The sequence below is a fragment of the Rana temporaria genome, chromosome 1 (assembly GCF_905171775.1).
Source record: "Rana temporaria chromosome 1, aRanTem1.1, whole genome shotgun sequence".
NCBI classification, from domain to species: domain Eukaryota; kingdom Metazoa; phylum Chordata; class Amphibia; order Anura; family Ranidae; genus Rana; species Rana temporaria.
Window position 1 is genome coordinate 295,691,431 of NC_053489.1, and position 25,429 is coordinate 295,716,859.

The 25,429-nt window shown below is 45.8% G+C and overlaps 1 protein-coding gene and 1 pseudogene across 1 annotated transcript in view; both read left to right on the forward strand.

Moving 5' to 3' along the window:
- KDM4C (lysine demethylase 4C) overlaps nucleotides 1-25,429 on the forward strand; it is a 705,949-nt gene that overhangs the window by 392,900 nt on the left and 287,620 nt on the right. The window lies entirely within an intron of this gene.
- LOC120925451 lies at nucleotides 18,962-19,080 on the forward strand (annotated as a pseudogene).

The window sequence follows — 25,429 nt, forward strand, 5'->3', positions numbered from 1 at the left end:
GTGTTCCATATCTGAAGGACTTGTTATACAAGGAATGGGATCGGCCGCAGAAAGCTTTTGCTGTACCAAAGTACTTTGCGGTCCGTTACCCGTTTGGGGAGTTTTTTCCAAAAAAAGTGTGCATCTCCTCCGTCAGTGGACCCCCCTGTGTCCAGGCTGAACAAGGCTACCACGTTGCCTGTGGAAGGGGCTCCTGCATTTAAGGACCCCGCAGATAGGAGAGCTGAGGCTGTGGCCCGCTCCTTATTCACAGTGGTGGGGTCGGCGGTGAGACAGGGCTCTGGTGACGCAGACACTTACGGAGCGGGATAAGTCCCTGGTGCAGGAGCTGGAGGCGCAGAATGCTTCTGAGATCTGCGTTGACCTGGCTGACCAGTTAGTGCAAGGTCTAAAGTTTGTCTGTGAGTCAGCCCTGGATACGCTTCCCTTGCTCTCCAGGGCCTCTGCCTACGTGGTGGTACTATGCTGCCTTGTGTGGCTGAAGTGTTGGTCTGCGGACCAGTCCTCGAAGAAGTCCCTGGTGGAATTACCCTTTAAGGGTGAACGGCTTTTTGGGGCGTCCCTGGATGACATCATAAAGGATGCCACAGGCGGTAAGAGCACTCTGCTCCTGCAGTCTGAGAAGGGTAAGGAGCTTCGCCGTAGGCAAGGGCCCTCATTTACTACCCCTAAGCGGTTTTTTTTCGCCCGCCAAGTGCGGCAGAAAAACGTTTTCAAGGTGCTAAGGCGTCCACTGAAGGACAAAAGCGCCTCTGGTACCGCAAGCCCAACAAGCCTGCAGACAAGCCTGCATCCGCATGAAGGTTCGCCCCCGCCCACATCTCGGGTGGGGGGCCGGCTTCGCGAATTAGCGGCTCGGTGGAGGTCTCTTCTTTCCGACCGTTGGGTTTGCGAAGTAGTTTCCTCGGGGTACAAGATTGTTTCTCTCTTGTCCACCAAACAGATTTTTTCCTTCCAACCTCTGGCTTCCTCCGGGTCGCCTGAAGGATCTGTCAGGGGCTGTCCAGGATCTTCTGGTCAGGGGAGTGATTGTGCCGGTTCCCTCACCAGAACGTTTTCAGGGGTTTTACGGCAATCGGTTTGTAGTCCCCAAGAAGAATGGGGTCCGTCCAGTCCTGGACCTCAAGGCCCTCAATTGTTTTGTAAAAGTACAAAAGTTCAGGATGGAGTTGATACGCTCCATCAGGGGGATTTTCTAGCATCCTTGGATATCAAGGACGCGTACCTGCATATCCCCATATGTGCAAAACACCAGAGATTTCTGCGTTTTGCGATCGGAGAGGACCAATTTTAAATTTGTGGCCCTCCCGTTCGGCCTGGCATCGGCACCACAGGTTTTTACCAAGGTGCTCGCCCCGATTCTGGCCCTGCTGCGGCAGCGCGGGATCGCTATCGTGGGATACCTGGACGACCACCTTCTGAGAGCTTCCTCAAGCTCAGAGTTAGAAGAGGACGTGTCTATCACCTGTCAGACCCTCCGAGAATTCGGTTGGCTGCTGAATATCCAAAAGTCAGTACTGGTACCTGCTGGAAGATCTGGGGTTGGTCCTGGATTCCTCGGAGGCGAGAGTTTTCGTCCCAGCGGAAAAATTGCAGACTCTGCAATCTGCGGTGCAGCGGTTGGCAACCCAGAAGTGGTCGTTGCTTCGCTTTTGAATGAAAGTGCTGGGTCTGATGGTGGCCTCTTTCGAGGCAGTCCCGTATGCCCAATTCCACACTCGAGTGTTGCAGAAGGAGATTCTGTCATGTTGGAACAAGCTTCCTTCTTCTCTGGATTACCAGATTCGGGTGAGTCGACTGACCAAGTCCTCCCTAGTGTGGTGGCTGACATCTCCGGTACTCCGGACCGGGAAATCGTTTCTACCGTGTCACTGGACAGTGATCATGACGGATGCCAACCTCTCCGGCTGGGGGGGTGTCTGGGGTGTCCAGGCCTACATCTCTGTGTGAAGAGATGAAGTGGCACCCCCGTACATACGTGGTGTCCCGAATTCTACTGTTTTTACAGCGTGGAGTGGATCAGGCTCTGGCCTTAAGTAAGGTTGAGTCAGATCTCGGCTCTAGCGGTCTACTTTCAGCGACCCTTGGCGGCGCACTCCTTGGTGCGTACATTTGTGAAGGGGGTCTGGCATGTGGCCCCTCCTGTGCGTCCTCCACTACCTCCATGGGACTTGAATTTAGTTCTTTTGGCGCTTCAAGAAGCTCCGTTTGAGGAAATTAGGAAGATTTCCTTGTTTACTCTGTCTCAGAAGGTGGTTTTTCTGGTGGCAATTACTTCGGTCAGATGAGTATCTGAACTCGCGGCCTTGTCTTGCAAAGCGCCCTACTTGGTCATCCATAAGGATAAGGTGGTGCTGCGGCCGCAGCCATCATTCCTTCCAAATGTTTTTCCGGCTTTTCACATTAATGAGGACATTGTTCTTCCATCCTTTATGTCCTCAGCCGAAAAACCCGAAGGAGGCCACTTTGCATTCCTTGGACGTGGTTCGGGCCCTACGGGTGTACTTGTCTGCTACAGCTCCGTTTCGGAGGTCGGACTCGCTGTTCATGTCGGTGACTGGTCCTAAAAAAGGTCTGGCGGTCTCGTCGGCCACCATTTCTAGGTGGATGAGATAGGTCGTGCTCCAGGCTTATGCCCTAAAGGGGCGGGCGCCTCCTTTTCAGGTCACGGCGCATTCGACCAGGGTGATTGGTGCCTCTTGGGCTTTCAGTCATCAAGCATCTGTCTTACAGGTATGTAAGGCGGCGACCTGGTCGTCAATCCACACCTTCTCAAAATTTTACAAGGTGGATGTGAGTGCATCTTCGGATGCCTCCTTTGGCCGCAAGGTTTTAAAGGCGGCAGTTAAAGGTTGAAGTTCCTCTGTTGAGGAACTCTGGTTTGTTTGGGGTGAAGCTTGGTTTGCTGTGTTTTTTTTCCCACCCCTCGAAATTTTTTACACTGCTTGGGGTATATAACCCTAAGGTCAATGCTGCTGTGTCCGTCCATGAACTGGACTTTACGGTGAGTACAAAAATCCTATTATTTTAACCCACACACAGCAACTCAAAATATCTCATCATCCTAAATTTATATATGAATATCATTTATACTTTGTTTTGACTAATTGCCATACAAAAGCAGCCCCGGAAGATTTTTACCCCCTTCCTGACCAGAGCACTTTTTATAATTTGCCACTGGGTTGCTTTAATTGACAATTGCGTGGTCATGCAATGCTGTACCCAAACAAAATTTGCGTCCTTTTTTTCTCTTCCGTTCATGGACGGACACAGCAGCCTTTGACCTTAGGGTTATATCCGCTTCCTTCAGGAGAGTTGGGCAGAAACAAAGCACTTTAAGTGTTAACAACACTTTTCTCACTGCAGCTCCTCCCAGGGGGCGTGGTTCCCCGGGTATAACCCACACCCTGCTCTAGCAGCTCTAGTTTCTTTCTGCCCAACGTCAGGAGAGGACAGGCACTCTGGAGTCCCTGTACTCTGGAGATTTTTTTTCTCTTTTTTTTTTTTTTGCTTTTTATTATTTTGTTCCTGCATTTTGAATCCTGTTATTCTTCTATCAACAGCCGACTGGGTGACAGGCTGGGTCTTGACTCTTGTAGTCCCCCCCATGTTCAGCCATCGAGCGTGTGCCGGCCCTCAGCTCAGCTCTGGGTCATCCACGACAGGCCCCATTGCTCCAGGGGCGGCCAGGGAACTACATGTTCCAGGACACACATATGACCGGTCTCTATGGCCTTGTCACAGTGTGTCTGGCCGACAGCCATGCCGTTAGTGGACGTTGGTTCTGTCTGGGATACCTCCAGCCGGTAGTCGCAGGATGGGTAAGTAGTGGCCCCTTGCCCTAGCAAGGTGGTGTGGCTGGTGTTTTCCCTAGGGAGGTCGGCTGAGGGTCCGCCCTGCTTTCCTCTCTCCCTTTTTTTTTCTCCCTCCTTCCCCAGACTGGGTAGCGGATGTGAGGGGGGCCTCCTGGGGTTTATTTGTTACCACCGGGGCCCGTGTGTTGTGGGGGACTGTGTTTTTACTCTGGGAGGTGCTGCTGTGTAGTGTTAGGTGTTTGGTGCATCACTGGGGATTTTAAACTGCGACACGGCCGCCATTTTGCCTGTTTCCCTTAGTGTGAATGGTGGCGCGGGACCTGCACCGATCAAGGGATCGACATCGGGGGGCCATCAGCGTGGAGGAGTAGGACAGGTAAGTGTCCTTATTAAAAGTCAGCAGCTACAATGTTGGTAGCTGCTGACTTTAAAAAAAAAAAAATTGCACTTTAAGTGTGTACCTTGAAAAGCGGTTACAGGAATCTCCCCTTATCGCTAGGTTCTGTAAGGCAATCACTAGACATAAGCCAGTCAGGGTTAAGACAACTCAACTTGGGACCTTTCGCTTGTCCTCGAGGCCTTTTTGGTGATGCCGTTTGAACCTATCTCAGACGCCTCTCTAAGACTGATTACATTTAAGATAGTGCTCCTCGTGGCAATCACTTCAGCCCGTAGGGTCAGTGAGATTCAAGCTCTTTCCTTCAGAGAGCCCTTCCTTCAATTTTTTGAGGACAGAGTGGTTCTAAAGACAGACCTTGGGTTCTTGCCTATGTTGGCATCTAAATTCCATAGGTCACAAGATATTGTCCTCCCTTCATTCTGTCAAAACGCCTCAAATGAAAAAGAAAACCAATTTACTAGATGTGAGAAAGTGTATCTTAGAGTACCTAGAGGAAACAAAATCATTCAGAATGGCAGATTCACTATTTGTTCTTTTCTCTGTACAACGTAAAGGACAAAAAAGCTTCTAATGTCACTATAGCTAAGTTGATCATGCTAGCTATTGCAGAAAGTTATAGAACAATAAACAACGACTCCTGGGGGTGTTAAAGCCCACTCCACAAGGGCACTCTTGGCATCCTGGGCAGAAAGAGCTGGTGCCACTCCAGAGCAAATATGTAAAGCAGCCACTTGGTCAAGGTTTCCACCTTTACAAGGCATTATCGACTAGACTTAAATGTCTAGCCAGGATCAGGCTTTTGGGAGAAAAGTCCTCCAAGCCTTGCCCCCCCCCCTCCTAATCTGGTGAGTACCTGTTGATCCTCTCAAGGGCTGTCCTGGAATGCAACTGGGGAAAACCAGAGTTAGTACTTACCGGTAATTTTTTTTTCCAGTAGTCTTCCAGGACAGCACAATCCCACCCTTGAATGATATTGATGTAGTAATGTTATTACCTGATACAAAAACGAAGGCCCTTCCTAAAACTAAGCGCTCATGGAATTAGTATGACCCTGTAAAACTAAACTTTTAGAGGGTTAGACTACAATACACCTCCCTCCTAAAACCAATGCCTATGACGGCTGGAGGTGCTACCCTTCACTGTCAACAGACGGATAAAACATTGAAAACACAATATATGATATAATACAATATAATATATTAAGCAGCGCTCCAAATAAGAGTAAAAAATACACAACAATACAATGTGTTATATGAAATATGGAGAGTCCATAATCTTATGGAGAGAATATATAGAATAGTCATTGATCAAAGCACAAGGTAGATCTCAGCTGTTACAAGCTGATTCTGTCCATCTGCCACCAACACCACCACTCGTGAGAAAAACGGGGGGATATGCAACCACCTCTGTTGAAATCACTTACCAGACAAAGCTGGAATGTGGGCCTTGAATGATCAAAAGATGGAATTCTCGTCTCTTAAACATAGAGGATAGGATCACCTCAAATAGGTACCCACATGTAGGGGAAAAGGGAATAATAGCCACAATAGTGTAATTCCGTTTAGCTATTTATTATTAAAGGCCAATCCCCTATTAGAATTTACACTTGCAATAAAACACATGTATGAAGGCAATACATCACATATAGTCATCCAACCACGTCCAGGGATCATGAGCTATCAGAGTGGTGTCTCCTATCTGCCGCTGTTCGTAAGTCCCGGCACACTAGCACACGCTAGTGACGATCGACAAGGTGACGTCTTTTGATCGGCAGTCGTTCTATCTACCCCAGACGCGTTTTGTCATTCATTCGACATCATCTGTGGGTATGGATAGACTAATAAGATGTCTTAGACTTGCTTCTTATTGGACTAATCAGCTGCGAGCTGAGCTCCATATTAATACAGCATGTAGGGTTGTCTATCCATACCCACAGATGATGTTGAATAAATGACGGAACATGTCTGGGTTGGAACGATTGACTGCTGATCAAGTGACTGATGTCGATCGTCACTAGCGTGCACTAGTGTGCTGGGACTTACGAACAGCAGCAGATAGGATACACGGCTCTGATAGCGCATGATCCCTGGACATGGTGGACGACTATATGTGATGTATTGCCTTTATACATGTGTTTTATTGTAAGATTCTGCTAGGGGATTGGCGTTTTAATAATAAATAAACAGAATTACGCTATTGTGGCTATTATTCCTTTTCCCCTACATGCGAGTACCTGTTTGAGGTGATCCTATCCTCTGTTTGAGAGACGAAAATTCAAACTTTTGATCAAAGCCCACATTCCAGCTTTGTCTGGTAAGAGTGATTTCAACAGGGTTGGTTATATTTCCCCCCGTTTTTCTCATGAGTGGTGGTGTTGGTGGCAGATGGACAGAATCAGCTTGTAATAGCTGAAATCTACCTTGTGCTTTGATCAATGACTATTCTATATATTCTCTCCATAAGATTATGGATGCTCTATATTTCATATAACACATTGTATTTTTGTGTATTTTTTACTCTTATTTGGAGCGCTGCTTAATATATAATATTGTATTATATCATATATTGTGTTTTCAATGTTATTACCTGTTATGGTTCTGTTTTTCAGTTCCATCCTTCGGTTCTTGGTAAATGACTGACCAGGGACCTGAGGGACTGCCTTTTGAACTGTGGCAATGTGTTTGCTGTGTCGATGGCAGGGACTCCATCTCAAGGGCTGCCCTGGAAGACTATTGGGAAAGGAGTTACCGGTAAGTACTAACTCCGGTTTTTGCTTTAGCTAATTTATGTTTTGGGTATGGGTGTGGTTTATTGTAGGGGTGTCAAATTTAATCGGTGCATCGCGATTCGGGTGTCCCCAATGCGGCACCGATGCATGCGACCGTAATAATTGTTTAGCCCCGCCCCTCCCAGGAGAGTGCTCCGTTCAGATGTTACCTTGTTTCTCAGTGTTTGTATATGGCACGCTCATGTGACTGCCCGACCCGTGTCTCTGCTTTTTCGTCTCGCGTCTCTCCTGTCGTCAGCCCCGCCCACAGATCAGTAGAAAGGTGAGAGGGGCTGACGCCAGGAGAGATGTGAGAGCAGAGTGTAGAGAGGCGTGTTGGGCAGTCGGTCAGTCACATTAGCGCGACCTATACATACACTGAGAATTCCCTTCTGACGAGAGAATGGACGAGAGCTGGAATGGAGATCGGGGGATGGTGAGCAGGCAGATTGCCCTTCTCATTACAAGGCTTCAATGACACAAGTAAGTTCCCTCCAATCATCCTCTGTGCGCAGAGCAGCATGTAAGTACAGAGGAGGAGGGGGTGCTGTGATCCAGGGAAACGGGGGGGGGGGGTACAGGCATGTACACGTAGTGGAATCTGATGTGTCACCTGTAATAAGTCATTGTCACTGCAGGCAGGGACTGGGCTGTATGGAGGAGAAATATAGACCTCCTGTAGCATGTCCCCGGGTTCTGATCATCTCCTGTAGCATGTCCGCAGTCTCTGATCATCTCCTGTAGCATATCTGCAGTCTCTGATCATCTCCTGTAGCATGTCCGCAGTCTCTGACCATCTCCTGTAGTATGTCCGCAGTCTCTGACCATCTCCTGTAGCATGTCCGCAGTCTCTGACCATCTCTTGTAGCATGTCCGCAGTTTCTGATCATCTCCTGTAGCATGTCCGCAGTCTTTGATCATCAGTACTTTAATTTTATTTGATGAAAGCCATGCGTACTTGCGCTGTGATCGTGATGCATCGCGGAATCAAATTGATTTGAATCGTTGACATGATAATCGTAATCAAATCAAATTGTGAGGCCAGTGAAGATGCGCACCCCTAGTCCACTATAAACTAGGGGTGCGCATCTTCACTGGCCTCACAATTCGATGCATCCATTTGCGTGGAGATCAGATCCTGTTTACATGTTGTGATTTTTATTTTAACCATGGCCCCAAGTTAGAAGAACCACTTTTTATATTCTTTCCACAAAATCGAAATAGAACAGTGGTCTGTTGCACTGACAAGTTAGCATTTTAAAGTCTCAATTTTATCATTTGATTACTTTGTAGACTTGGGTATAATTTGGAAACGGAGCACCAAGTTTATGTATACATTAAAAAAAAAAATCTGTATAGCTTCTCTTGTTCTTCCTTTGCATTCAGATGTTTGCAATAAAGAGGCATAATTTTCCTTTATCTCCTTTCCTTGTGAGTTAGAGCAGCAAAGTTGTGTGTGTTGACCTTTATCTTTCTGCTTTTGTTGGAAATTGTAAGTGAATCTTGTAATGTGGCTCATAGTCTGCTTTCATCTTACTCGTTGCTCTACCAGCTTTTATTGTTCTGTCATAGTCATTAATAGAATGCTCCATGCTTTTACCTTTGCTTTTCTTAACTACAAAGTATTGGTTGTCAGACGCGACGGAGCTTTACATTTTCTGTGTATCAGTGAAAGCAGTCCTACTCTTACGTGCTTGCTAATTCCTTTAAATTGATACTTGCAAGGTTTATATTTGAAGCTCATAGTAATTACAGTATAATGACAAGATCAGAGAACATGAGATTTAAAGGAAGACTACACACTTAAGCCATTTATTGAAAATGAATGTACCCTGAATTATAAAGGCCTTTGGCTTCTGCTAGTGGTGACTGTTTTTTTTTATGTTACGGTTCCTAACCTAGAAGTACCAATGTTGTAACATATTGGTTTCTCAAGCATACAGTTATAACTTTTTTTTGTTTTACTTTTGGAATTATTTTGTCAGATTTTTTCTTGGGTACCCATGCAGATGACACTAAGCTATGCAGTGGAATAGCGTCCTTACAAAATGTCTTCAATGTACAAGCCGGCCTCAATGCATTGTCTAATTGGGCAACTAAGTGGCAAATGAGGTTTAATGTTAATAAATGTAAATGTATGTGCTTGGGGGGGCTAAGATACTAGGGGGAGTACAACTGGTCCATAGTGGAGAAGGATCTGTTTTTTTTTTTGTAGATCATAAGCTCAATAATGGCATACAATACCCAGCTGCGTTTTCCAAAGTGAGCAAAGTCCTTTTTTGTGCTAAGAGATATTATTATGCCCCTGTACAAATCATTAGTAAGACCTCATATGGAATATGCAGTTTAGTTTTGGGCACCAGTTTTCAAAAAAGGATATTTGGGAACTGGAGAAAGTGCAGAGAAGGACAACTAAACTAATAAGAGGCATGGAGGAGCTCAGCTATGAGGAAAGATTGGAGGAACTGAATGTATTCTCTCTTGAGAAGAGGAGATTAAGGGAGATATGCTCAACCCGTACAAATACATAAGTGGTCCATATAGTGAATTTCGTGTTGAGTTATTCACTTTAAAGTTCATCACAATGGACAAGGGGGCAACACTCTACATCTAGAGGAAAAAAAGATTTAGGGGCAGATTCACGTACCGCTGCGCCGGGCGCAGCGTATCTAAGATACACTACGCCACCGTAACTTTGTGCTTTTTTTTTAATCCTGAAAGAATTTGCGCCGTAAGTTACAGCGGCGTAGTGTATCTTTGGTGGCGTAATGGCGCGCCATTCAAATCTCTGTGATGGGGGCGTGTTTTATGTTAATACATCGTGCCCCGACATAAACAACGTTTTTTTTTAACTGCGCATGTGCCGTCCATGGGGGTATCCCAGTGCGCATGCTTGAAATTAACCCGGAACAAGCCAATGCTCCCGACGGTGACGTCATTCTACGCAAATCCCTATTCGCGAACGACTTACGCAAACGACGTAAAAAATTCAAATTTGAACGACGGCCATACTTAACATTGAGTACGCCTCATAACAGCAGCTTTAACTATACGCCGGAAAAAGCCGAACGCAAACGACGTAAACAAAATGCGCCGGCCGGTCGTACGTTCGTGGATCGTTGTAAATGGCTAATTTGCATACTCGACGCGGAATTCGACGGAAACGGCACCTAGCGGCCGCCGAAAAATTGCAGCTTAGATCCGACGGCGTACTTAGACGTACGCCTGTCGGATCTAGCCGAGATGCCGTCGTATCTTGTTTTGAGGATACAAAACAAAGATACGACACGCAAAATTTGAAATTACGAGGCGTATCAAGAGATACGCCGGCGTAATACCTTTGTGGATCTGCCCCTTAATCTCCAAATACGGAAAGGTTTCTTCACATAAGAGCTGTGAAAATGTGGAATAGACTCTCTCTCCACAGGTGGTTCTGGCCAGCTCAGTAGATTGCTTTAAAAAAGGCCTGGATTCTTTCCTAAATGTACATGGTATAACTGGGTACTAACATTTATAGGTAAAGTTGATCCAGGGAAAATCCGATTGCCTCTCAGGGCCTCTCGGGTTCCCTCTCCCCTGCTGTAGCAAATTGAAGCATGCTTTGCTGGGGTTTTCCTCCTCCCACTGGATCAACTGTGTATATGGGATTTTTTTTTTTGTTGAACTAGATTGACATGTGTCTTTTTTAAACCTGACTAACTATGTAACATATGCTTCTCAACATAGTTGAGGAAGGTGGAAAAAAGGATCCATAAGATTATTTTATTTTTATTGCTATCCCAAAGTATTGATGTTGATGTAAATAATCTGGTTCCAGAGCAGGAGGTTTCTACATCTCGGAGGATCTTCATCATTTCTGGCTTTTAGTGTAATTAAACACAAATCGACATTGAAGTTCCAGACAAGGGGGGCAATTTTAAGAGTAGTCAGCACGTTTCGGGGGTCCAAAACCACCCCCTTCATCAGGGCTTAGAAGTGGATGAGAAGCAAACTGGACCTTTTTTTTTTTTTTTAAAGTGTAAATTTTATTGTACATGTTTAAAGCATAACAAGCAGCATAGTACAGTACACATCTTCTTATCTCATGGGTCAAAAAGTTTTCCATTTCTCACATGTAAGTTCAAAGTCATGACAGTACAACACGTACATATAATCCGACCAGCATAGCAATCTTGCTCTTTTTCCGCTTTTTTGTTTTATATCATAACCACAACATCCTAACATAAGGAGAGAAAATCAAAAAGAAGGAAACCAAAATCAAATAAAAAAAAAAAAAAACAAAAAAAACAAAGAAAGGGGAAGGGAAAGGAAAAACCCCCAAAGGGAGTCTCTCCCCCATGCCTCCTAGTACTCTACCCATTTTCATTCAGCTCCGGTTCAGAGCAGTAAGGTTCCCATCTTGAGCCCTATTACCTACATCACACCCAGCATCTTCATTATACCTCCATATCTCCCGAGACCTTCTCAATCCATCCTGCCCATACTTTCTCGAATTTTTTCGGGCAACCCCGAGCTGCGTAAGTCAATTTATACATTGGCAGTGCATTATTCACCAGTTTCACCCAGCCCTGCAGAGATGGGGGAGATGGTTTTCGCCAGTTAAGGGCCAGGGCCTTTTTAGCATAGCAAAAGAGTATTTTCAAGAGCGTTTTCTTTGATGCGGATAATTCCTCCTCCTCCAGGTCCCCTAACAGACACCTAGCCGGGGAGTATATATTAGGTAGCTCCAAGTTAACCTCCAGAAATGATAGTATCTCTTTCCAGAACCCCTCCACTCGAGGGCACTGCCACACCATATGGAAAAAGTCACCCTCCGCCGCCTGGCAACGGGGGCATTCAGATGATTCTCCTCTACCCATCCTGTGTAACCGTTTGGGAGTGTAGTATACTCTGTGCAGGTAATTAAATTGCGTTATCTTGTCTCTAGCTGAGATCATCGAGGGCACCAGTGATTCAAGGGCCTCTGACCAGGATTCCTCAGTAAGGGATGGTATGTTTGCTTGCCACTGCGCCCTAACTCTCTCCATCCTTGGGGAGGAGGACGTCAGCAGCACAAAATAGTACCTAGAGATCAGTTGCGAGTGGTCCCCGTCAGTGAGCACCTTTTCCATTTTGGAGGGGGAGAGCGCCACCACCCCCCCACCGTATTGAGCCGTCACAGCATGTCGCAGCTGCAGGTATCTAAAAAAGAACGCGTTAGGGACCCCATACTCAGTTTTCAGATCTGCAAAGCTTCTGAACACCCCATCCCTGAACAGCTGATGGGCATACTTGACTCCATACTTTGCCCAGCACGACCCATCCGGTACCTTGACTATCTCTCTTAGTTGGGGATTGTGCCACAAAGGGGCATTGGGGGAGGCTTCAAGACTAGAACCCCCCACCCTTTTATTGCAGATATGGAATATTTTATATGACATTTTTAGTATTTCCCCCCCTCCCAGCGGATATGGACCATTTCTATATAGTACGTTGATCAGGCCTTCAAATGAATGGATCAAGGCCGCCTGAGTGGCCACTGATGCAATACATAGGTTCGGGAACCCCCACCAATGCATGTGAGTCAACTGGGCAGCAAGGTAGTAGCAATGCAGATTCGGCAGGGCCAGTCCCCCCTCCTTTATTGGTAAGTGGAGCGTGTCCAGGGACACCCTTGCGGGCTTAAGGCCCCAGAGAAAGGATGTTAGCATCGTATTGATTTCCACGAACCACTTTTTTGGGATATAGATTGGTGCATGCCAGAATAGGTAAAGGAACCTGGGCAAATAGATCATCTTGAAGATGTTTATTTTCCCGAGGAGGCCTAATGGTAGTTTAGCCCATGTCATCAGACTTTCCTTCAAGCGAGCTTTCATAGGGGTCAGATTATTACACATATAGGTCCCTATCGGCAACTGTACTTCCACTCCCAAATAACGAAACTTAGATACCACTTTGAGTGGGACATCCGGGGGCAACCTCAGGGGTCCATCAGAGCTAAAGGGAAACACAATAGATTTGGTCCAGTTCACCCTAAAACCAGAGAAGTCCCCGAAGGCTGATATTAGTCTCAGGGCGGTGGTCAGCGATCCCTCTGCCTCTGCCAGGTACAGAAGCATATCGTCCGCGTAGAGGGATGTCTTTTCCTCCAACCCATTGATCATACAGCCCCTGACATTCCCATCCTCCCTCAGCTGTGCAGCCAGCGGCTCTATTGCCAGAGCGAACAGCAGGGGTGACAACGGGCACCCCTGCCGCGTGCCCCTAGCAATTGGAAAGGACTCCGTGATGGCATTGTTAACCCTGAGCCTAGCCCTCGGGGCAGCATACAATATTTGGACCCATTTTGTGAATCTGGGGCCGAACCCCAACCGAAACTGGACCTTTTTTAATGGCATTTTTTTTTATCGGTGTGATCACAAGCACAGTTGACAGCAGCTGGTTTGGCAGCCATTGTACTTTTAATTACACTTTGCAGGTTTTCCAGGAAGCTGCAAAATTAATACCAGTTTGTCTTTTAAATAACTTCCACAAGCCCACTTATCAGTACCCGCATAGCCCATGCTCTCAGCAGAGAAGATGATGAGAGAAAGCTGAGAAGATATACACAGACTTAGAACGGGTGATCACCGCCATGAAGGTCGGCGTGGCTGGGGGGGAGGGGCGAGGAGGGTTCCCTGTGTAAATTCACCTTACAGATTTTTTTGTAAAGGTGAACTTGGCCTTTAATGGCTACTTTTTAGTTTACACTTATGGAGGTTGAAGAGTTATAAGTTTTATATATATGTTTTTCAAACACTGCTGGTAGTTTTCCCATTTATAAAATTAGCATTGGTATAGAAAACTTCAAAACAGGTGTCAATTCAAATAGATCTATAAAATTACTTACTTCTGTCTATAGCTTTTGCTCTGGAATAAATCTGTAGCAGTTTGAAGAGAAGAGACTGAAGGTTATGTTGTGGTTTGGAGTGCTGAGACCTGTAAGCCAACACAAGCCTCACTGTACAGATTTATTATTTTCTTCCTGTCAGTTGATACCAAATCAAAAGAAACTGTCTAATTATAAAATCTGAAGCAGATTCTAATATTGTGGTTTGTTTTTTGGAATCGTGAAAATGAACATTTCCTGCGTTTTGAAATTTCATCCAGATCCACCCCGTAAGCTAAATGATGTTACTAGTGGAAACTTTCCATTTACATTAACCTGTGAATAGCAGTTTGAGCTTCATATATGCCTAACGCTGCTGCTTTCCTATTATTGACCACTCTATTGATCCACATGTATGTGGATTTTGTTCTTTGAATGCAATATTCACTTTTTTCTGACTGACGTTTAATTCAATGCTGTTAAGGTTTTTGCACCTTTAAATAGAGACAACTTGATCTTTTAAAATTCATGCTAAAAGTAAAATTTCATGTTGCCCTGAAGGATTCAAGCCTAACATAACCGTTCTAGATATCTTGTATGGCTGGTGATCATGGACTTTTTCTGTGGTTTGCATCCTGGATGACAGTGTGCTCCAAGAGCGCATGTGTGCAGCCTGGAGCTAACCTGGTACAAAAAACCCTGGAATACCTGACTCACAGGCAGGAGTGTAGTGCAGCACTGGGGTGCTGGCTTTACAGGCAGGAGTACTAACTAGTAAGCGACTCACAGCACCAGGGTGTTGGGCTCACAGGGAGACAGTAGTATCTTGCAGCAATGGGATGCTGGGCTTACTTGAACATAGGGGTAACAGTATGTATGAGGAACATGGGACTGCACAGGAGGCCCAGAGAATTGAGGTACATGGCATACAGTTGGGGTGCATGAGGAGTCTAGTAGAAGATTAGTATTGGTGAGGGAGAGCCCAGCATGCCTGCATGTGCAACAAAGGTGAGAGCTATTTGAAGTGCAGGACTGAGCCGTAGAGTCTAAGAAACCACCTTGCCTTCTTAAGAGCTCTTAAAGGTGGAGTTGGGTTGCATTGCAGACAATTGCCAAGTTGCTTCCCTCTGATTCGCCCGAGCAGGCAGTTACTGGGAAATTATGGGATAATAAGCAGGTAATAGTCTTTTGCAGCACTAAGGCATTGGATTCACAGGTCAGTAGATGGTGCAGCCCAAGCTGGCAGGAGTGCACAGAAATATGAAACCACTGGGAATAGCTAATAGTGCACAGAGGCACACGGGATTGCTAAGAGAGAGTAGTAATGAAGAAAGACACAGAAATGACTAGGAGCCGATAGAAATGCATAGGGACACACAAAGTAGGAATGCGCAGAGAGATACTGAAGCAGGCTGCAAGAACAGGTGATGGTAACAAAAACCAGGCCAAAACTTACAGTACATGGGATCATAGGGGTGCAGGAATTATGAAGCTGTCCCAGGGAAACAGAGGCTGAGGTACTTTGGACTGCTGAAAGGATACAGCTTGCAGGCAGAAACGGTCATTGTGGATAGATGAGACTGGGAACTTTGGGGGTACAGAGAACACTGGAAGGCACTTGCAAAGTCACTAGGGACAAAGGGGGTTCAACTACAGGGTCACTAGAAATCTCAAGTCACTAGGAATCTCTCAAAAAGTCAGGGCAACTAGGAGTCTAGGGATCACTCAGAATCCTCTTGGAAAGTCAGGGACACTAAGAAGCACCTGGGGTCACTTAATCTTCTTAGAAAGTCAGGGACTTTTGGAACCATGGGGTCACTTAAAATCTGCTCAGGAAGTCAGGGTTACTTGGAAACACTGGGAGACCTGGAACTAGGAACACAAGCTTGTTGCTCAGGCAAAGGCTGAGGGAATGAGCCCAGTTTAAATAGAATGGGAGCTGGCCTAGCTAGGAACTATGTAAATTGTACAAACAGGTCAATTATTATATTTGCTCATCTGAAGCAGGTCTATATTTGGATGCCCGGCATATGCTGCAGACACTATGTAATGGAAACGCAGCATATTACATATGATTCTTTGTAGCACAAGAAATATATGCAAACCACAATTTGCCCTACAATAATTTTACAGTTACAGAAACAAAGGCCAGTGTTTTGTCTGACACAAAGATTCACTGAAGCTAGATCTATGACTAACTGTACCAAATTTGTTGGCACTGTAAAAAGTTCATTCAGGGGTTTGTTTTCTTTTCAATTTGCCTTTTTCCCATTCCTTTTGTTAGGTTAGGACAGAAACTGCAACTCCACAGTGAGCCTGTAATTGTCAATGTGCTTACCAAGCTAGAGATCAACTGGTGTTCACCACTAACCATGAAATGTAATGCTCATGTGGTCAGACTTAGAAAAGTGGTTCTTGGCGGAAAATGTGTTACTCAGTAGATATATACGCAAAAAGGAATTGGTAAAGCTAGAACATGGAAACTACTATTATTTTAAAAGATGCAGGCTCCAGGGCTTTATTACATATTGAGCCACTGGCATCATGCAGCCAAAGTAGTATGAAAAAGTCTATACCCCCATCCTGTATTCTTTGGTACATGCCATTTATAATTGGGAAGGAAGAATCGGAGCTTTTTTATTCAAGTTGCCAAATTTTTCTCTACTAATCCCTTTTGGTTTGCTTTTGATTTCAAAGGACTACATATCCAATGGTACCTTGATGCCTGCAAGCAATGTTCCCTGTACTGCCTCTGCCTTCTTAAACGCCTCCTCTCAGCGCTTTTGTAGTTCATATGGCAGGCTCTATGAAATGTGTGACACAGCAGTGTATATTCACAAGGCATAGTTAATGTGTCACAAAATTCAAGTAGGTAAAGGAGTAGGCTACAATTAACCACTTGACCACTGGGCACTTAAACCCCCTTAATAACCAGACCAATTTTCAGCTTTCAGTGCTCTCACATTTTGAATGACAATTACTCAGTCATACAAAACTGTACCCATATGTAATTTTTGTCCTTTTTTCTCTTATCGTCCATGGACGGACACCGCTCCTTAAATCTTGACAAGTGGGTTATGTTCCCTGTTTACAGGAGAGGCCTAGGCAGAAACATGTTAGATAATTTAAATACATGTTACGTTAACAGAGTTTAACAGGTCCCCCCAGACATAACCCCCCTCACTGCAGCATGCAGCCTCAGTTTAGTTCTGCCTAGCAAGGAGAAGGACGTATGGCTCCCTTTGGGCCCAGCGCCCTGAGGAGAAATGTTATTTTGTTTTACTTTTTTCTTGAATAATCTTCTTTCAACTGTCGGCTGAGAGACAGGCTGGATAATATAGATCCTTGTAGTCTGCTCAGTCCGACCAGCAAGCGTGGGCACACCTTTGCAAAGAGGCTGGGTCTGCCACGCCATACCCCATGACTCCAGGGGTGGCCGGTGAGCTTTGCTCCAAGGTCCACATATGACTGGGCTGTGGTGTTGTCTAACTCACAGTGGCCGGGCCGACAGCTAGCTCCATTGGCGGCCATTTTGTCGTAGCCGCGCTATGGTGCAGCATACATTGCGGTCGGCCATTTTCCTGTGGCCGCATTCTGAACGCTTGGCGGCCATCCTGGAGTAGTCCTGACTCCTAGTGCTGTATACAACTCACGGAGTGAGCATTTTGCACCAGACAGTGGAGGAGCACCAACTCTCTCCCAAAGTTATTAGGCTAGCGGACCAGCTGGTCCAGGGCCTCATATAGGTCTGTGATGCTTCATTGAATGCTGCACCCTTGTTATCCAGGGCTTCTGTTTCAGAATGGTTTTATGCACACGGTGGTGTAGTGGTTAACTCCATTACTTGGCAGCAAGAGAGTCATTGGTTCAGATCCGGACACTGACTCCAATCTGCCTGGAGCTTGCATTGTCGCTCCCTGTGTTTGCGTGGGTTCCTCCAGGTACTCCGGTTTCCTCCAAAGGCATGTGTGCATACACCTACATAATATACATACACACTATGTGTGTGTATTATTTAGGGGCAACCCTCCCAGGCCTTCAAAGGCCCAGCTGGGGGACTAATCCGTCCCTGGGTGCGTAAGCCGATCACGCCGGCACCCAAATCCTGCCAATGTATGTAGCCTTCCCTCTCTGTCTCTAGGTGGGAGTGGTGGCTTGCAGGTTTACAATTCGGTGAAACCTCCCTGCTCTCCGACCAGTGGGTCTGCGAGGTGGTCTCTTTGGAGTACTAGATAGGGTTTCCTCCTATCCACAGAACAAAGTTCTTTCCTCGTGTCTTCCTCTCCCGGTCCGTCGGGCAGTGTGGGACTTGCTAAGCTGCTGGGTAATTTTACCTTTCCTGCAGGACGAGAAGTTTGGGGTTTTCTATGAGCCTCAGGCCCTAAATACCTTTTGTGAACGTCGGGTAGATCCGCATGGAATCCATTTGTTCAGTGGTAGCTGCGCTCCATCCGGGGGACGTCCTGACGTCCTCGGAGATCAGGGATGCATACATGATGTCTCGTTTTGCGCATGTCACAGTGTTTTTTTCTGTGCTTCATAATGTGTGGGTCTCTGTCAGCCTGTGGCCCTCCCTTTTGATCTGGCGTCAGCACCATGGGTTTTCAGCTGGGAGCTCGCACTTATCCTAACTTTGTTGGGACAGCGAGGCTTTGCCTCATTGGCTACTTGGACGACTTTCTTCTGAGAGCAGCTTCTGTCTCAGACCTAGTGGATGTGTTATCTGGGCATGGTAGGTTCCGACTCAGTGTTGGAGTATCTAGGGTTGATCCGGACTCCTCGGTGGCGAAGGTCCTTCTTCCACTGGAGAAATTGCAGTCTTGTCAGTCTGCGGTGAAGGTATTGGCATCACGCAATCGGTCTCCTCTCTGGGCTCCTGCTGGTCCGGGGCCTGTGGGTAGCCTCCTTTGAGGCGGTACTGTATGCCCAGTTCCACACTCGGGTTTTCCAGGGGAAATACTGTCAAGGTGGTAAAAATCTCTGGTCTCTGAAATCATCAGATTCCGGTGTGCTACCTAGTGGCCCGGGAAGTTGTTTCTTCCTTCCAGTGGTCGGTGTTTACGACGGATGCCAGCCTAACGGGTTGTGAACCTGGGTGGTCCAGTCGGCCCTGAGTCGCTGGACTTGCGTGGACCTACGGCCACACCTCCCTGAATGTGCCCGCTCTCGTCTGGTCTCGGCAGCTACCCAGGGTCGGGCCTGGCTAGTGCCTGGGTGGGAGACCGCCTGGGAATACCAGGTGCTGTCTACCGTTCATTGTCCTACTATTTTAGGCGATCAGGCTATGCTTCTCCTCGTGGTCGAGGAGGTCGCAAGGTCGTCCGATCTGGTTTCAGCCGGACAACGCCACGGCCGTGGCTTCGGTCTACCATCAGGTATACCGGCAGGCGGACTACTGGAGTCGCCAGATGCTGGACCAGGGCGACTGGTCTTTGTGCTTGGGGTGTTTCGGCTCCCTTGCAGGAAGTGAGCATCACAGGGCATGGATCTCCTGGCCGCTCGTCTCCACCGGAGGCTGTGGAGATCCCAATGATTCTAATCACTCCAGATTGACCTCTGCGTCCTTGGTACGCCAATATCAGGCGCCTGGTAGCGGAGGTACCCTGGTGGTTGCCAGGGAGGAAGGTCCCTCTGTCTCAAGGTCCCATACTTCCTCCTGTTGTACAGTCACTGACTTGCTCAACATGGCTATTGGAAGCCAGACTTTAAGTGACCGGGGTCTGTCCGACTCGGTCATCTCAACAATGCTGATGGCACGGTAGTCTTCTTCCGGAGGATCTACTGTTACACCTGGCAGGCCTACATCTCTTGGTGCGAACGGATGGAGTGACGTACTCGGTGTCCAGGGTCCTGCTGTTTTTACAGCTTGGAGTGGATCTAAAAATTGCTTAAAGCACCGTTTGGGGGCAGATTTCAGCCTTGGCTGTGTTCTTTCAGTGGCCTTTTTGCGGCCCGTTCCCTGGTGGGTCCCTTTTTGTGTGCAGGGGGTTTGTCATATTCTTTCCCCTCTTGGGCCATCTCTTCCCCCATGAGTTTTGACTCTGGTGCTCTCGGTTCTTCCAAGAACCTTCCTTTTGGAAACTTTAGAGATATTTTCTCTTGACACTATCTCAGAAGGTGGCCTCTTTAGTGGCCTTTTCCTCTGTTAGAGTGGTTTCTGAGTTGGGGGTCTTGTCTTGCAAGCCGCCATGCTTGATCCTCCATAAGGATTAGGTGGTGGTGCGCCCGCAACCTTCCCTTCTTCCGAAGGTGGTTTCGGCCTTTCGCCGGAATAAGGACATTGTTCTTTCATCCTTCTGTCCTCGGCCGGCGCATTCCTACAGAGGTTGCCTTTCATACTTTAGGTGTGGTACGCGCTATGCTGGTGTACCAGCCTGCTACGGCTCAGTTTTGGAGTTCTGACTGTCTTTTGTGTCGGTGTCTGGTCCACAAAAGGGCCTGACGGTCTTGTCGACCACCATTTCTCGGTGTATCAGGCAGGCTGTCGTACAGGCCTATGCTCTTAAGGGGCAGGCCCCCCTTTCCGGTCACTGCACTTTCGACCAGGGAAATTGGTGCTTCCTGGGTTTTTTTCCGACATCATGCGTCGGTCTCACAGGTGTGCGAGGCGGCGACTTGCTCGTCCGTTCACGCTTTTTCCAGAATTTACATGGTTGCTGTGAGTTTTTTCGGCCGCTAGTTTTTGCCGGCGGCTGTTTAAAGTTGCACCTCCTCCGTTGAGGAGCTCTGCTTGTTTTGGGGTGAAGTTAAAATTGGTTTTACTGATATATTTCCCACCCCTCGTTTTTGACACTGCTTTGGGACGTCCCACTTGTCAAGATTTAAGGAGCTGTGTCCGTCCATGGACGATAAGAGAAAATATGATTTTTTTGTACTCACCGTAAAATCCTTTTCTCTGAGTCCATGGACGGACACGGCTCTCACCCCTCCCCTCCCTTTTAGGTTTGTACTGCTTGTTACGAAGTGAGGCTGCATGCTGCAGTGAGGAGGGTTATGTCTGAAAGGACTGCCCCCTTGGCGGGGCTGTTCAACTCTGTTAATGTAACATGTATTTAATTATCTAACATGTTTCTGCCTAGTCCTCTCCTGTAAACAGAGAACATAACCCACTTGTCAAGATTTAAGGAGCTGTGTCCGTCCATGGACTCAGAGATAAGGATTTTACGGTGAGCACAAAAAATTCTATTTTTTCACACAAATAGAGCTTTCTTTTGGTGGTATTTAATCACTGTTGGGTTTTTTATTTTTTGCGCTATAAGAGGAAAAAAAGACTGAAAATTCTGTAAAAAATATATATTTTTCTTCGTTTCGGTTATAAAATTTAGCAAATTTATTAATTTTTCTTCATAAATTTTGGCCAAAATGTATACTGCTACATATCTTTGGTAAAAAGTACAAATTGGTGCATATTATTTGGTCTTTGTGAAAGTTAGAGTCCACAAGCTATGGTGCCAATATCTGAAAATTGATCACACCTGATGTACTGAAGGCCTATCTAATTTCTTGAGACCCTAACATGCCAGAAAAGTACAAATACCCCCCAAATGACCCCTTTTTGGAAAGAAGACATTCCAAGGTATTTAGAAAGAGGCATTGTGAGTTTTTTGAAGATGTAATTTTTTCCCACAATTCTTTGCAAAATCAAGATTTTTTTCTTTAATTTGTTTTCACAAAATTGACATATATGTTTTTTTTAGCAAAGACCTTAGAGAATACAATGGTGGTCGTTGCAACTTTTTATCTCACACGGTATTTGCGCAGCAATTTTCTAACGCGTTTTTTACGGAAAAAAAATGTTTTGTGCTTTAAAAAAAACAAAACAGTAAAGTTAGCCCAATGTTTTTGCATAATGTGAAAGATGAAGTTACGCCGAGTAAATTGATACCTAACATGTCACCTTTCAAAATTGCACACACTCGTGGAATGGGGCCAAACTTTGCTACTTAAAAATCCCCATAGGCGACATTTTAAATATTTTTACTGGTTACATGTTTTTAGTTGGAGGAGGTCTAGGGCCAAAATGATTGCTCCCGCTCTTAACGTTCGCAGCGATACCTCACATGTGTGGTTTGAACACTGTTTTCATATGTGGGCGGGACTTTCGTATGCGTTCGCTTCTGTATGCGAGCACACGGGGACAGGGGCGCTTTAAATAAAAATATTATTTTATTGTTAATTTTTCTTTATTTTAGTTTGACACGTTTTTCCGAAAAAAAATTTTTTTGGATCACTTGTATTAATATTATAAGGAATGTAAACATCCCTTGTAATAGGAATATGGCATGACAGGTCCTCTTTACAGTGAGATATGCGGTCAATAAGTCCCCACATCTCACCTCTAGGCTGGGAAGCCTGAAATAAAAAAATAAAATCAGTTATTGTGGGGTATTGCAGGATGTTGCGGAGTATGGGCCAGGGTTATTGCGGAGTATGGGCCAGGGTTATTGCGGAGTATGGGCCAGGGTTATTGCGGAGTATGGGCCAGGGTTATTGCGGAGTATGGGCCGGGGTTATTGCGGAGTATGGGCCGGGGTTATTGCGGAGTATGGGCCGGGGTTATTGCGGAGTATGGGCCGGGGTTATTGCGGAGTATGGGCCGGGGTTATTGCGGAGTATGGGCCGGGGTTATTGCGGAGTATGGGCCGGGGTTATTGCGGAGTATGGGCCGGGGTTATTGCGGAGTATGGGCCGGGGTTATTGCGGAGTATGGGCCGGGGTTATTGCGGAGTATGGGCCGGGGTTATTGCGGAGTATGGGCCGGGGTTATTGCGGAGTATGGGCCAGGGTTATTGCGGAGTATGGGCGGCTGGATCTGTGACTGCAATTGTCACAGATCCAGCCCACAGTGCTGCTGCCATCCGCTCTCACCCTCTCACACAGTACCGATCGGTACAGAGAGGGGAGGGAGGAACCGGCGTCGCCACATGACGCCGGTTTGTTTACAAGTGATCGCTCCGTCATTGGACGGAGCGATCACGTGGTAAACGGCCGCTATCAGCGACCATTTATCGTGATCCGTGATGCGCCGTGTCCTCTGGACCCGGCGGTCACGGACACTCCCGTTTGCGTGCCCCAGGGGGCGCGCAATTCTGGGAGGACGTCAATGTACACTCTCCCAGAGTTAAGCAACCGCCCTGTAGCCGTCATTGGGCTATGGGCCGGTTGCCAAGTAGTTAATTGAAATACAATGTTGAAAGATTTAAAATTTTGACCATAGATAAAGGTTCAAGATACTAACGCCAGAGCTGGGATCTGTGTCCCTGTTTCATTACTTAGCAAGTCGATCTAAAAAATAAATAAATAAATCATCCAACCAGGAAAGTATTATGCCCCACATGAAAATCCCTGTGCAAGGAAAGGCTAAAAGATGACAGCCCTAGAACCTGTAATTTTAAAGAAAGTAGCAGTAGCAACTCTCATTTCTTTCCTGTCACATTACATTTAAAGTGTATATAAACCAAAATTAGACAAAATGTCAATTGGAGGATTGACCAAAACTATTTAATACTGACAAGATTACTTACAATTGTCAGCTTTTATTACATAGTTATTCAGGTTGTAAAAAGACACAAGTCCATCCAGTCCAACCACAAAAAAATAAATAAAATAAACAAACAAAATAAAAAACATAGTACAATCCCATACATCCAACTCCATACCCACAGTTGATCCAGAGGAAGGAAAAAAAAACAGCAGAGCATGATCCAATTTGCTAGAGCAGGGGAAAAAAATCCTTCCTGATCCCCCAGAGGCAATCAGATTTACCCTGGATCAACTTTACCTTCAAATCTTAGTACTCAGTTATATTCTGTACTTTTAGGAAAGTATCCAGACCTTTCTTAAAGCAATCTACTGAGTTGGCCAGAACCACCTCTGGAGGGAGTCTGTTCCACATTTTCACAGCTCTTATTGTGAAGAAACCTTTCCGTATTTGGAGATGAAATCTCTTTTCCTCTAGACGTAAAGAGTGCCCCCTTGTCCTCAGTGTTGACCGTAAAGTGAATAACTCAGCACCAAGTTCACTATATGGACCCATTGTATATTTGTACATGTGGATCACATCCCCCCTAATTCTCCTCTTCTCAAGAGTGAATACATTTAGTTCTTATCTTTCCTCATAGCTGAGCTCCTCCATGCCTCTTATCAGTTTGGTTGCCCTTCTCTGCACTTTCTCCAGTTCCCCGATATCCTTTTTGAGAACTGGTGCCCAAAATTGGACTGCATATTCCAGATGATGTCTTACTAATGATTTGTACATGGGCAAAATTATATCTCTGTCTCTGGAGTCCACACCTCTCTTAATACAAGAAAGGACTTTGCTTGCTTTGGAAACTGCAGCTTGGCATTGCATGTCATTATTGAGCTTATGATCAACTAAAACCCTCAGATCCTTCTCCACTATGGATCCCCCCAGTTGTACACCTCCTAGTATGTATGATGCATGCATATTCTTAGCCCCCATGTGCATAACTTTACATTTATCAACATTAAACCTCATCTGCCACTTAGTCGCCCAATTAGACACAGCATTGAGGTTGGCTTGTAAATTGGCGACATCCTGTAAAGACGTTATTCCACTTCATAGCTTGGTGTTATCTGCAAAGACAGAAATGTTACTTTTGATCTCAGACCCAATATCATTTATAAAGATATTAAAAAGTAATGGTCCCAGCACTGAACCTTGGGGTACACCACTGATAACCTTTGACCATTCAGAGTATGAATCATTAACCACCACTCTCTGAATTCTGTCTTTCAGACAGTTTTCTATCCATTTACAAACTGATATATCCAATCCTGTAGACTTTACCTTACACATGAGCCGTGTGTGGGGAACTGTATCGAACGCTTTTGCAGAATCCAAGTATAACCTCTTCATAAAAGGAAATCAGGTTTGTCTGACAACTTCTGTCTTTCATGAACCCATGCTGTCTGTTGCTTAGTTTTTTTCCAGCAAGAACTCATCCATGTGGTCTTTTATTATACGTTCCAGTATCTTCCCAACTATAGAAGTTAAACTAACAGGTCTATAGTTACTTGGTAAAGACTTTGTTCCCTTTTTAAATATGGGCACCACATTGGCTCTGCGCCAATCCAGTGGTACTATTCCTGTCATTAATGAGTCCCTAAAAACTAGATACAATGGCTTTGAAATTACAAAGCTCAATTATTTTAGGATCCATGGGTGAATGCCATCTGGTCCAAGTTCTTTATCCACCTTTATTCTGTCTAAATATTTCTGGACCATATCACTTTTGAGCCATTGTGGATTTGGGGCTGTGTCACTACCACCCCCATTTTGGACATGAGCTCCCTCATGCTCCATTGTATACACAGAGCTGAAGAAAGCATTTCATAAATTGGCCTTCTCTTTGTCCCCAGTCACCCACTCTAGATTATTTTGTAAAGGGCCTACATGCTCAGACTTGACCTTTTTACTATTAATATATTTAAAAAAAAAATATATAAACAGGGAAAAGGGGGTCCACAGGAACCTCCGCGGCATTACAATCATCAGCATAGTAAATAGAATAAAACATCAAGGTGCATATTACAGAATCGAAGACAGGTCAGTGTAATCATAACAAAGCAACAGTATT